The sequence below is a fragment of the Sapajus apella genome, unplaced genomic scaffold (genome assembly GCF_009761245.1).
Source record: "Sapajus apella isolate SASKATOON/1434 unplaced genomic scaffold, GSC_monkey_1.0 scaffold35, whole genome shotgun sequence".
In the NCBI taxonomy this organism is placed as follows: Eukaryota; Metazoa; Chordata; class Mammalia; order Primates; family Cebidae; genus Sapajus; species Sapajus apella.
The window spans coordinates 13,315,810-13,326,306 of record NW_022436975.1 but is presented as its reverse complement, the minus strand read 5'-3'; the positions used below and the strand labels follow the sequence as shown (position 1 = coordinate 13,326,306).

General features: G+C 38.6%; 1 pseudogene; it reads right to left on the bottom strand.

The window, feature by feature from the left end:
- Positions 1-697: 697 nt before the first annotated feature.
- Positions 698-3,405, bottom strand: LOC116563531 (annotated as a pseudogene).
- Between the last annotated feature and the right edge of the window lie 7,092 nt (positions 3,406-10,497).

The window sequence follows — 10,497 nt, the reverse complement described above, 5'->3', positions numbered from 1 at the left end:
CATTTAAGAACTCCACCCCCAGAATTGTGCTCTTACCTCCATTTTCAGAAATTCTTCCACATCAATCTGTATGCCTCAGAATTATAAGGAGCTACACAGACTTAGAAAAGATTAATAATTGACACAAAAGGCTATATTCATTCGATTCCAGTACCTACTGCTGAATTATACTGTGTTCTAGTACTAGCAGCTTTCCACACCATATTGCCAATTTTCCCAAAGATGTTTGTTTAAACTTGTTGATACGATAAAATGAATTAAAGAATTCCAGTTATACTTAAAAAAAAAAAAACCAGAAAAATTAAGTTACTGGAATGTCTTAGACCATAATTTAAAAACTATTGAAGTATTTATATGGCATATATGACTTAGAACTGGGTAAAATGATGAAATGTATCCACTGCAGAGTTACATGCCACGTATTTTCCCCAAATTTTATAATGGGTATTTTTAAAGATGACAATCTTATGTCACTTGATGTTCAACTGGTTTGGGCTACTTTTTACAGTAGTAAAAATAAAAAAACAGAAAGAGAAAACAGAAACAGCTATATGCCGATGAAACAACAGCAAAAGACTCTGGCTTTTTTGCTCTTGTTTTTTTTTTTTTTTAAAGGGGGAGCCTATTCCTTTCATTAATCATATTCTTTTCTTCATGCTTCAGGAAGAATTGGTTATGGTTTGCAGCACTGGACACATCAAGGGTATAAGCATACATCTCAGATGTGATACCTACTCAGAATCCAAGTTAAGAATCTTTCCAGACACAAGCCATATCCTCCATGAGGGCATGAGTTGTATTTTCTCTGATCTATATACCAATAATAGGGAGTGGGGTCAATTTCTTTCGTTTTATAACCTGTTAGCATTTCTTCACCATCCAAGGTATGCATTGAGCCTCCCATAATCTCACCAACATTGGACATCAATTAAGTCAATAGATTCCATAAGATGGGAATCCTCAGGACATTACTGCATATGGAAGGACTTGATCTCCAAAGGAAGTTGACACAGAAAGATTGGTTCATTAATGACGTCTGTCATCAATCTCTCAGGGCTTCTGGGATATCTTCTCCAAATTCATAAAAATCTCCATCTTCTTTCTTTATATTGTGTTCTTTTCACCACACAATAGCATCTGCATAGTTTATCCATTTGAAAGCCCGTTTGTGGGGCTTAAAATTTGAGTTGAAATCATACATTATGCTTACGACAGGTGACTTTAAGACTATCTACCATGTCACAGACCAAGTCCTCCAGTCAGTTCAAGAGGTCTTTGCAGGTCATTAAAATGCATTTGGTTTCCATATGAGTGTATTCAGCCTGGTGCTTTCATGTTCCAGACTATTCTGTCCTGTATGACTGTGCAATAAAAAAACACCTCCCAGGCCATGGTAGTTCATTATCACTCCTATTATTATCACTACTATTCATTTCCTTGATTTTGCAGAACAAAATACCATGATTTTTCTATGTTAATTTCTTCTCAGTTTGCTATTAAAAAGTTATTTAATGGTGCTTCTCAATCTTAATGTCTTATGATAATGGACACGTCACCAAACTTTCCTGAGGTACAGTTTATTTATTTATGAAGTTGTTACAGGTAGTTGGTCATGAGCAGGGCAGGAGAGGGCTTGCCAAACCACTAGGAATATCATCAGGTCATGGTTCAACAATCATCACACTACCTCTGTAAAGCCAGGAAGAGACAATCTCCTGATAATCCACAGCTGTCAACATTCAAGTGTTAACTGAATACAGTTGCCAGGGAGAAGAAACTTCCTGGGCATGTGTATTCAGAGACAAAATGGCAAAGCACAACCTTCCAGGTATACTCCATGGGAAAAAAAGGAAGACAGCCTCAGATGGACACATATACAACTTCCTGAACACACTGCACTTGCTCAATTCCCAAGGGTAAAGAGGGCACTGCCCATGCAGGAAGTCCACCATAAGGGAAGAATCATGGGGAAAAGGTGAGCTTATAATGCCCTAGGATCAAGATTAACTTAACCTTCGTGTACCTGCTTGGGTGTCTTGCAAATGCACCTTCTTTTCTTTCCTGTTCTAAATCCTTTTTTAAATAAACTTTCACTCCTGCTCTGAAACTTGGCCTTAGTCTCTTCTTCTGCTTTATGCCCCTCATTTGAATTCTTTCTTCTGAGGAGGCAAGAATCGAAGTTGCTGCAGTTGTGTACAGACATGCCGCTGGTAACTCCGAGTAACTCAGATACCTTTCACTGGTAACAAAGTGAGGCCATTAATCTTAATCTAGTCATCTTAATCTAGTTTCATCCTAATCTAGTCAATTACAGATTAACTTTCTCAAATTCAGTAATTTCTCAATTAAGTTTTAAACTCTACAAATTAAAAATTTTGCCACCCATCCCACCTACCTACTGTTCCTCAGAGTATGTTTGGTTCCTGGTCCACAGTTCCTGGCAATCCCTCTGCCCTCTGCAGGCATCCATCAGCAATGGTCCTCAAACTTAAATCTGCATCAAAATCCCCTGTAGGACTTATTAGAACAAAGACAGTTTGGCCCATTCCTAGAGTTTCTGATTTAGTAGGTCTGGAGAATGGTCTGAAAATCTGTCTCCCCTTTTTACATGGTACCAGCATATGCAGATTCTGCTCTTCGAGGGACCATGCATTAAGAACCACTGCCCTAAGCCACACTTTGCATGTACTGATCTTCTCTTTGTTGAAACTATTGCTGAAGTCAATTTAGTAGGTCAGTGTCATATCCAAATCCTTTGTAGAGTCATGGGAGACTTTTCTAGGCACTTTACATTCTGTGGACACAGAGGATTCTGGGAACTGACATTTTCCCTGTGTGCCTGCCCATGGCTGGCCACTTTTTTTGTATATTTGTTACTGCAGCCTCTACTGCAACTTAGACTTTACTGAGGAAATGGGACCCAGGTCCAATCTACTTTTAGACTGTCTTCCACTTTTAGAATACATTTAAAGGATCTTTTGCTTTCACCTCTTCTCATTGAGACATTGTCCAGAGGAAGAAGACAGCAGATTACTTTTGTTCTTCTGAACTAAATTCCTCACTCTCATGGAGTTTCATCTTCTCTGAAGAAACTAAAAGTACAAAGATGGTAAAAACTTCATTCTTTTTAAAAGAATTTCCAACTTTACTTTAGACACAGGGGGTACATGTACAGGTTTGTTATCTGAGAATATTGTATTATGCAGAGGTTTGGGGTACAGATCCCATCACCCAGTCAGTGAGCATAGTACCCAGTAGGTAGTTTTTCAAAACACACCCAAATTCCTTCCTCTCCTCTCTAGTAGTCGTCAGTGTCTATTGTGCCCATATTTATGTGCAGGTGAGCTCAATGTTTAGCTCTCATTTATAAATGAGAACATGCTGTATTTGGTTTTTTGTTTCTGCATTAATTTGCTTAGTACCATGGCCTCCAACTGCATCCATGTTGTCATACAGAACATGATATTATTCTTTTATATGGCTGCATAATATTGCGTGGAGTATATGTATCATATTTCCTTTCCAATGGCCAATCCACCATTGATGGGCACGTAAGTTGACTCCATGTGTTTGCTACTGTGAATAACATGGCAATGACTATAAAGTGCATGTGTGTTTTTAGTAGAATGATTTATTATCTTTTGGGTATATACCCAGTAGCTGGATTAAATGGTAGTTCTATCTATAGTTCTTTGAGAAGCCTAAAACCTGCTTTCTACAGGGACTGAAGTAATTTATATTTCACCAACAGCATAAGAGTGTTCTCTTTTATGCAAAACCTGGCCAGTATCTGTTACTTTTTGACATTTTAGTAACAGCCATTCTGACTGGTATGAGATAGTATCTCGTCATGATTTCGATTTGCATCTTTCTGATGACTAGAGATGATGAACATATTTTCATGAGTTGATTGGTCACTTGCATGTCTTCTTTTGAGAAGTGTCTACTTATGTTCTTTGCCCGTCTTTAATGGGGTTATTTGCTTTTCTCTTGTTGATTTAAGTTCCTTATTGATTCTGGATATTAAACCATTGTCAGATGGACAGTTTGTGAACAGTTTCTCCCATTCTGTAGGTTGTCTGTTTGCTATGTTGGTAGTTTCCTTTGTTCTGCAGAAGATGCTCAGCTTAATTAGGTCCCAATTGTCAATTTTTGTTTTTGTTGCAATTGCTTTTGGGGACTTATCAAAAAATTACCTTCTAAGGTCAATTAGGAAGGGCATTTCCCAGGGGTTTAAGATTTTTATACTTTGGGAAGGTCAGTGTTCCTTGAAGCATAAGTTGAGTATAGTCAGTTGATTTTGGTTCTGGATGTTTTCAAAGGGCCAAGGCTCTATATAGGGTCTTTATTTGTGGCTGAAGTTTTGCCCTTGGTTTCATAGCGGGGTGTATTAGCAAAATGTTTTTGATGTTGTAGTTTGGGCTGTGGTCCAGTAGATAAAGTTTAAGAGAATTATCAGTAGATAAGCTCTTAGCCACGTGGCTTTTTTGTATTTTCTCATATTGTCAGCTATGCTCTGTGGTGCAGTAGGGAGAGAGAAGATATCTTCACCAGTCCTCTCCTGGGCCTTGAAGGACCCCCACTCCTTGATTATTGATACTGTTCCTGCATTTCTTTTGTTAGATGTTCCAGGCCATGGAACTCCCTCAAGCAGAGGCCTTGGCAGGGGCATAAACCACACCCTTTCTGGACCAGCCTGTGGAGAGAGGCACACTCAGCCCATGAACATGCATGTCTCATCCTTCTCTGTACTCTGAGAGTGTGGGCTGCTTCCCCACTGGAGTGCTGGCAACAGATATTCTCTCAGCACTCATAAGCTGCATGCCTTAGGCCTGGGATGCTAGGATCAGCTTGTGGCTTTAATAGTTAAAGACAATACGTAAACATACAAGTCTTACTATCACTGAGTCTACTAGAACTTTTTATTGAGTTTGGTAATATGTCACATCCTTTAGTTCCTACAATATCAGCCATGGCGCATTTATACAACAGAACTAATTCCTGGGTCTGTCCTGAGCAGTTTGCTCAGTTCAATGACACTAAGAAACCTTTTGATGACCTAGAACTTACTGTCTTAGGAGTCCCTTTGTTAGCTTTATCTTTAACCATTAAGAACTAGTCAGGCATAAATGGAACATGGTATGGGAGCACTTTCAACTGGCTAACTAAATCCTCCTAAGAAAAACCTCCCCCCCAGTGCCAGAAACCTGTTCCCCCAAAGATAACCTTCATATCTTTATATTAGAAACATTTGACCAGGCAATAGCATACGTCACCCTCTGCTTTAAAAGCAGCGGAAAAGGACCACACCTGGGAGATCTCAAATACTGTAACACCACATATGTAATTGCTGAAAGCTCAAAAGTTTAAAGAAGAAAACACTATAGGGATGATCTAAGAAAACTGGAAGCCCTATGTGAGGGCTTTCAGTATATCTAAGTTAGTGCACTCTCTAGAAAAGAGCCTAAGTTAGGGACATCCCAGATGATGCTGCCATGTTCGTGGAATTTAAAGATAATAGGTCTGAGACCACTGCTACTACAGTGCAGGTTCCCTTCCAGTGTCTAGGGAAGATTAAGTGTAGCCAAGGAGCCATAAAGGAAATACAGCCCTGTCCCTTGAAGAGACAGTTATAAGTTGTGGCTTGTAAAAAACACAGGCAGATCTTTCTCATATCTTAGAAGCTTTCCCTTTTTGTATATAACAGGATCATCTTTGGGATAGGGATATCCATACTTAAGAGAGTCACTCAGGATGCTGTTTGGAATTTTACATGCTAAATGAGAAGGGCCCACCTGACAAATGGGGTTTCGAAAGGTTAGACAATATGTCCTGGCCAGTATATCAGATAATCCTTGTAGCAGTGGTCTCTCCCCCTGGTTGGAAGTCCCAATGGGAATGGCAGGCTCTAGGTAACCACTTTGACACATGCTACTATGATATAAAATATAACACAGAGGCTTCCCCAAACATACCCCCTCATATAATTCCACATCCCTGTATGACGCTTGCTAATACTAGTGGCCTACATATCTGTCGACAAACAGGGGATGTCTGGACTGTCAGCCCCTGCTACAAGGATTATCTGAGATACTGTCCAGGACATATTGTGTCTAATCTTTCAAAACCCCATTTGTCAGGTGGGCCCTTCTCATTTAGCATGTAAAATTCCAAACAGCATCCTGAGTGACTATCTTAAGTATGTCACTTATAACTGCCTCAGGAGGCTGAGGCAGGAGAATCGCTTGAACCCAGGAGGCTGAACAGAGGTTGAACAGAGGTTGCTGTGAGCCGAGATCATCCCACTGCACTCCAGCCTGGCAACAGAGTAAGACTTTGTCTCAAAATAAAATAAATAAATAAATAAATAAATAAACTTTGCCATGAATCAGAATCAGTTGGAAAGGTTGATAAGTAAATTGCTGAGCCCATCCTAAGAGTTTTTGATCCACTAGGATCAGACTGAAACCCAATAATTTGCATTTCTAACAAGTTTTCTGGCTATACAGATGCTGCTGTCCCTAGAAACGCACTTTGAGAGCTGATGTGTAAAACATTCCTCCCCTAAAGAGAAAAATCAGCACCTTCAGTCACAGTACTGCCATGTTCCAAGAAGAAAGGCAAATGTATGTAAGAATCTAGGCAAGAATATGTGTCCAAGGAGATACATATTCATAATCATTTTATTCAAGGCAAGGTATTCAAACAAAGGGAGGCTAATTTTCTCAGAAACAGAAGGGAAGGTTGTTTTCACTGGCTAAAGAAGTACTTATTAGAGTGACCAAGAGGCCTTATCTTCATTTAAACCTTATCTTCCAAATCTTAGCGTCTCACACTTTCCCAGTGATATCCTTACTTTCAGATAAAAAATTTGGGTCGGGTGTGGTGGCTCACGCCTGTAATCCCAGCACTTTGGGAAGCCAAGACTGGCAGGTCACGAAATCAGGAGATCTAGACTATCCTGTCCAACATGGTGAAACCCCGTCTCTGTTAAAACACAAAAAAATTAGCTGGGTGTGGTGGCGCATGGCTGTAGTCCCAGCTACTTGGGAGGCTGAGGCAGAAGAATTTCTTGAACCCAGGTGTCGGACAATGACGAAAATAAAGTATTGGAACTAATTATACTTTTGTAGAAAAATGTTCAGTTAGGAAATAGAAGTCCTAGTTTAGGACCCAATTCTAAATTATTCAGATTGCAAGTTGGCACTTTTAGAATCATTTATTGTGTGAGAATTAATCTGCAAAGATAAAGATTAAACTTTACTCAGATACAAAGCTTTTATTATACTGTTCAGTTTTTCTAACACGTGAAGAAATGGGCTTACTGTTTCTAATATTCCTGTTGCTTTTACTGACTGTTATTCCTCTCTAGTATGCTAGGAAAGTCTTGTAGCTCAATATCTTTAAATGTAGACCATCCTTGATTCCAAGTTTTAGTCATATATAAACAAACTTTCAAGTGCACTCACTAACATACAGTAAATCCATAAATTGTCACAATGAGTTGAGATTATGCTATTGCACTCCAGCTGGGCGACAGAGCAAGACTCCATCTCAAACAAACAAACAAAACAAAACAATACAAAAAAATTGGCAATACTCTCAATCCAACTTGTGTTGCTATGCTCTGCAACCTTCACCATTAAAGTCTGTATTTGTTTTTCAGAAAAGTTATTCCTGTAGCTTCATAAATAAGAGATTCTTCTAGGGCTACTAAAGAAGCTCTGTGGTTTTCTGATCATGATATAAGAGATTGCACAGCTGAGTTTGTCATTTTCTTGGAAATAACTCCGGGTTAATCAGAAAAATCCATCTCAAGCAGCCATGTGCTGCAAACAACTCATACCTTCTCACCTCCGTGTACAGTGGCATCACATTCATAGCTTGATATTGACCATGATGGGAATATTTAGACCAAGGAAATTGGCCATGCCTACAAATACTGTTTCATTAAAAAAAATAATAATTAGTGGTTAAATATTTACCAGGCTAAAACTGATTTTATGGCACTATTTTTATAGTCAACATTTCTGTAATAAGATTCATCGCAGACACCCTATAGTCCTCAAGAACATCTACTGGAGAAGGCTTTTCCTTGAAATTAACTACACATGATCACTCATCATTCTGCATCATCCTATGACTAACTGGCATCCAATTTCCCATTGGCAAAGGAGCTGGGATTGTGCTTAAGCTCGGAGACATGATGAAGCCAATACCCAAGCTAATCTTTGAGAAACTGTTTCCTGGACCACTCTCAATAAAAATTTGTAGATTAGTCAGTGTCTTGTCAGGAGACAGGTATTATAGCAGTTATTTTAACAGAGAATTTTATAAGAAGAATTTTTAACATGGTATGCAGAATTGTTAACTAGGTAACAAAATGCAAACTAAAGTACATTAAGGAATTATGGCAATGTACCTTATGTTCTTTATGATGTACATACTTTTACTTACATATAGCATGTACTATCACAAAGTAAGAGACATTGAGGCAAAAAGGTGGAATCCCTAAAACTCAGAAGCATGAGAAATGTGCCCCACTAACCTGAAACTTAGACTTCTGAGAGGGAGGTTGCTTCTCGTTGGTTGGTTCTGTTGTTTCTGAGCTTCCAGTAGGAGACCTGTATTCTGGGAACCTAACAACGAAGGAGATGCTGTTTGGCTGGTGCTAGTGTCAATGTCAGTATGCTCCAGGAGAATAAATACAAAGTCTGAATCAGGAGAAAATATATAGCAAGGCATTATAAAAAACATGGGAGAATATGTCAATTCCAGAGTCTGAGACAAAAAGAATGCCATATAATAAAAGAAAAGAACAAAATTATTGATGTGGGTATACTTACTAAAAATTATGGATTTATTGTATGTTAGTGAGTACACTTGAAAGTTTGTTTATATATGACTAAAACTTGGAATCAAGGATGGTCTACATTTAAAGATATTGAGGTACAAGACTTTCCTAGCATACTAGAGAGGAATAACAGTCAGTAAAAGCAACAGGAATATTAGAAACAGTAAGCCCATTTCTTCACGTGTTAGAAAAACTGAACAGTATAATAAAAGCTTTGTATCTGAGTAAAGTTTAATCTTTATCTTTGCAGATTAATTCTCACACAATAAATGATTCTAAAAGTGCCAACTTGCAATCTGAATAATTTAGAATTGGGTCCTAAACTAGGACTTCTATTTCCTAACTGAACATTTTTCTACAAAAGTATAATTAGTTCCAATACTTTATTTTTGTCATTAATCAAAATTTGTGATTTGTTTTTGTTGTTGTTATTTGTTTTTTGAGATGGAGTTTCATTCTTACTGCCCATGCTGGAGAGCAATGGCAAGATCTTGGCTCACTGCCACCTTCATCTTCCAGGGTCAAGTGATTCTCCTGCTTCAGCCTCCTGAGTAACTGGGATTACATGTGAGTGCCACCACGCCCAGCTAATTTTTTGTATTTTTAGTAGAAACAAGGTTTCACCATTTAGCCAGGCTGGTCTCAAACTCCTGCCCTCAGGTGATCCACCCTTCTCGGCCTCCCAGAGTGCTGGGATTACAGGTGTGAGCCACCGTGCCCAGCCAATTTGTGTTTTTTAACATTGTAATTTACACAATAGAAAGTAGCCCGAGGTATGGAATAGCACCTAAGAGCTCAGCACTGTACTAAACAGAATAATCAAGAATTGGAGTGGCTAAAATAAATTTCCATGAAAATCATACACATTATCTGCTAAATTATGTTTCCAAAGAATGCCTCTGCCTCTTTTGCATTATGAAGAAAATTTTTAGGCCAGGTGCGGTGGCTCACACCTATAATTCAAGCACTTTGGGAGGCCGAGGCCAGTGGATCACAAGGTCAGGAGATCGAGACCATCCCGGCTAACATGGTGAAACCCCGTCTCTCTAAATACAAAAAAATTAGCTTGGCGTGTTGGTGCATGCCTGTGGTCTCAGCTATGCAGGAGGCTGAGGCAGGGGAATCGCTTGAACCTGGGAGGTGTAGACTGCAGTGAGCCAAGATTGTGCCAGTCCATTCCAGCCTGGGCAACAGAGCGAGACTCCATCTCAAAAAGAAAAAAAATTTTTAGATGATGAGAATTTTCATATGACTTTTAGATAATGGCTGAGAATGGTTTTAGTAATATTTATGTAGATGAATATATATAATTCATAAGAACATATAATTCAATGTCACATTTATTAATAACTCTTGGTTTTGGGGAGATTTTGACAAAAAATATATAAAAATGTTTTTTGAGTCATATTTTAACGTTTTGTCAAGAACCAATATAATGAAACTTTGGACTGAAAAACGATTTCTGGAAAAAACCTTTGTATTATCCACCTAAGACTATTTGCCGTAAATATTTCCATAGTATAGAATATATATCTCCCTGATTATTGAAAATGGACTACTTTATTTATTTATTTATTTATTTTGAGATGGAGTCTTGCCCTGTGGCCCAGGCTGGGGTGCAGTGGTGCAATCTTGGCTCACTG